General features: G+C 23.5%; 1 protein-coding gene across 1 annotated transcript in view; it reads right to left on the minus strand.

Moving 5' to 3' along the window:
• LOC136090473 (torsin-1A-like) overlaps nucleotides 1–4,021 on the minus strand; it is a 65,691-nt gene extending 61,670 nt beyond the window's left edge. The window contains exon 1 of the mRNA XM_065817168.1: nucleotides 3,873–4,021. The gene's annotated coding sequence lies outside the window, so the exon portion shown is untranslated. The remainder of the gene's footprint in view (nucleotides 1–3,872) is intronic.
• Between the last annotated feature and the right edge of the window lie 233 nt (nucleotides 4,022–4,254).

The raw sequence follows: 4,254 nt of genomic DNA on the forward strand, positions 1-4,254 counted from the left end.
TTAAAGATGTCTTAAAAAGACGTATTTAGGACGTCTGATATAGACTTCATTAAATCTTTTACCTGAGACCAACTAAAGAAGTCTTATGGGCGCCTTGAGGACGTCAGCGTGCCTCATAAGCTTTTGAGGAATAATTCAATTTTGACTATTTTTTCACCTTTAAAATACTTTATTGTATAAAAAGATAATTGTTTACGCTTTCATTATAATATTATTTTGTATTGTTTTACTATATGAAATGAAAGATCTTTTAAAAATAAAATGTTTCAAACTAATAAAAAGAAAAAAGCTATCAACTACATCAAAAGCATCTATGGAGGGTATTACTGCTTCCTAATTTAAGTTCCTTACATGATCAATGAAAAGACTTCATCAAAAGTAATACATAATCTATGGAAAGCATTACTGCTTTTAAATTTAATTTCTAAGTAATAAATGGTTTTTACTGTTTATAATAAATATTTTCCTTTTCTTCTGATTATTTTTTTTTTATTTTTTTTTTTTGTTATTCAAATTTATTTAGGTACCCCAATAAGTCCTTACAGTCTTATCACAGAGCAAAATATGACCGATGTCGCAAAACTTGCCCTGAGGTGGTGTTTAAACCACGGATCTTTTGTGTCTGAGGCAAGGGCGCTATTACTGCGCAATTGTTGTATAATTTAAACCATTGCTTATTTAAACTAATATAAAGCTTATTTTAACTGATCATTATTAAAGAAGACATTCTTTTTTATGAGTTGTTTTTTATTAATATAAAGTTCTTTAAAACATGTTTCTTTAATATAATTCCTTAAGATATATGCGTTTTCTCTTTAAGATTTAAGGTATTCGAGATTTAAGTAATATTGTTAAATAAAACAACTTTTTCTTAAACTTGATTTTTCTAAATTTTTTTAAACATTTTAGATTGTTGCAAACCTTTTATGTTTAGTAAAAAAGTTATGATAAAGGTATGTGCTAAAAAATATACAAAAATGATTGGCTTGACAAACTCTTTGTAGTTTAAAAATTTAAAGTTTTTAACAACTTTTTAAAGTTTTTAAGAATTTTATTGAAATCAAAAAAAAAATCTTTAAAAGTTCAATAATAGTATTTTTTTTTTATTTTTAGTCAATGTTAAAACTCAAATAAACTTTGATTTTTAACATATAAAGCTTTAGTAAAATAAGTAATAATACATACATAACAAAAAAAGAGATTATTTTATTTATCTACACAAACAACAAAAATATGGTCGAGACAAAAAGTCATAAAAGCTTGTTTTTATTTGAAAGTTTGACGTTTCTAGAATAAACTTTAAATTCTATTCTTGAGAAACCCTTCGCTTGAATTTAGATATTACGGTTGTAATGATAAACTACATGAAGTGTGTTGTGGATATAAACTATAAACAGTATGTTTCAACTGATTCCAGTGAAAACAAAAATACTATATATAAACATATATTAACCATAGTTAACATTTGTTTGCATTAAATTTAAAGTTAAATTTACATTTTTAAATGAAAGTTATAACTACAACTTACTTTGAATTTAAAAATGTATCAAAAAATGCATAAAGAATTAGGCTTTTTTTTTTTTAATTTCGGCCTTAGGCTCAAAATAATTTTTACAACCCATTTCAACAACGAGAGTTTTAGAAAACCTTTTAGTATTTGTAATCAAAAACCGCTAAATGAAATATGTATACATTATTAATAAATTGTTTATTTAACTAACAATACTATAATAACTAAATTAACTTTGGTTTGGCGGTAGAAGTGGTTAATTTAAAACATTTCTTCTGAATTTAAATGTCACATAAATTTTAGTCCAGAAAATCTTATTATCGTATTTTTAAAATTGGAACCAAAACCTTGGAACACAAACTTGATTTAATAATTTCCAATACAAGAGGTCATCATATGAGGTTTTATAGACAGTTATTAAAAAAATCCAAAGAGATGCCATTTCATATCAAAACGTGTTATTAACTGGAATAACTTACTTGAAAATATTGTTGATTCTAAAACACTTAAGTAGTTAAATCAAAGTTGGACTTATTTTTAACATAAATTGGCTGTTAAAGTCTAGATTACCTTGACTCCGTACATTGTTATTGTATATATACACAGTTATTTAAATATATAAACAAATAAAGAAAAATACCTAAGAAAAAATATAATTGAATTCGTCAACGAGATTCAGCGATCAATTTTTCTTGTTATTTCTTTGGGTCAGTAGAGCATGATATAAATTCTATTTTAATTTAAAATGTTTCAATTGTTTGTTTTAAATATTAAAAAATGCAGCAGAAACTGAACTTTTTACTTTGTTGGAGTATTTATTTTTATTCAATCATTTTACAAGAAGTTTCATATGCCAAAAAAAAAGCAAAAAAAATCAACCACATTTTTCTAGATTAAATTTTTTCTGAAAAATGTTGCAATATATAGAAAAGATATTTTGAATGTGTAATCATCTTAAAATAAAAACATTCAACTAGATAAAGACGGACTCTAATTGCAATAGTCGACTGTAGATACTGCTGCACATGTGTCATTTATGTTGACTTTATACTTATAATTTAAATAACCTAACAGTTTTTGTTAGAAAAAATTTAGACATTTGTAAATTTATATTTCAATTTAAGCCTTTGATGGAATTTGAAAAGCAGATTTTTTGACTTCTAAGACCGTATCTCATAAACGCATTTATAAAATAGCTGTGTTTTTTTATATATAATAGTTTTAAGCTGTTGGCTAAAAATTATGGTAAAACGGACAAATTGATTTGTTTAATGTTTAGATATTATCAAATTCAACTGTTTTTTTTTTTCATAATAAAAATTTATGTTTACATTTGTATGAAGGTATGTACTTTGCAAACCTATAATCTTAATTTTTTGACAGTGGTGACTCATATTCTGATTGATATCATCCAAACAAACATGTGGTCTAAAAGAGACGTCTTTTATGCGTATAAAAAACGTCTAATACGTTTAAAATACATATTAAAAACGTCTTTTTTAATCTTAATGTTTGCTGGGATGTCAAAATTAAACCATATAATTAATTATACTCGGGCAAAAAATTATGAATAATTAAAAACAACGTATAGTGATATATTAATTATTAAAGAAACATATATATCTATAAATATATCTATAAAAAGTAAAATTAAACTTATTATTATTTTTATTTTATTACTTACAAGTAGTTAATTATGTTAAATGAAATATGTAATAATATTTTATGATTATTTAGACTTGAGTAAAATTAACTGTTAATAGTTATTAAAAAAAAGTAATAAAAAGAATTTTCTCTACTCCAAAAAAAAAAAAAAAAAAAATTAATAAAAATATAAGGTAAAAAACTTGTTATTAACTATAATTAATAGTGAATTTTGGAAATGACATAAATATGGGACGATATAAATACGCATTCATAAAAATTTTATATAATTGGAACAAGTGTGCCGAGTTATTAAACAAAAGCTTATTAATTAATCCTTATACGAAACCAATCCCAAACCTCCCGAAGGTCACGCATTTCTAAACATGCCGAAGGGCGTGAATTGTGATTTTACTTCAAGTTATCGATGCATTCAAGGAATATTAACCCATTTTTTCGAATAAAAATTTTTTTTTTTTATTTAATATATGTATATTTTTTCATCAAAAAGTATGATATGAAGTTTTTATTTCATAAAGATGCAATTTTTAACAATAATTAAAAGCAAAGTTTAGTGATATATTAGTTATTAAATAAACAAATGGTGGAAAATTGTTTTTAAAAGTTTAAAGGATTATGTAGTATTTATATTTTTCACAGCAACGAATATAGCTCTCACAATTTATATTTATTCAAAAAAAAAAAATCTTTAGGTTACCTATAACTGAACCAATAAACTGCGATAATCTCTTTTCTTTGCACTTTTTATTATTTAAAAACAGTTAAATGTAAGATATGCTAAACCAATTTTTTTTTTAAAACTGGATTTTATTTAAAACAACTTTTTTTTTATTTAAACCATATTTTGTTTAACATAAACAAATAAAAGCTATTCAATAATTACGAACAAAACCGAAAGTTTATAGAATATTTGAACTTTCATCAAACAGTGATGAACTTTTACTATATAAGATAAAAACTTGTTATCACCTATAATTAATAGTGAAATTTGGAAATGACATATATACAGAACGATATAAAAACGCATTCATAAAAAATTTTATATAATAGGAACGAGTGTGTCGAGTTATTAAACGAAA

The sequence above is a fragment of the Hydra vulgaris genome, chromosome 14, assembly GCF_038396675.1.
Source record: "Hydra vulgaris chromosome 14, alternate assembly HydraT2T_AEP".
Taxonomy (NCBI): domain Eukaryota; kingdom Metazoa; phylum Cnidaria; class Hydrozoa; order Anthoathecata; family Hydridae; genus Hydra; species Hydra vulgaris.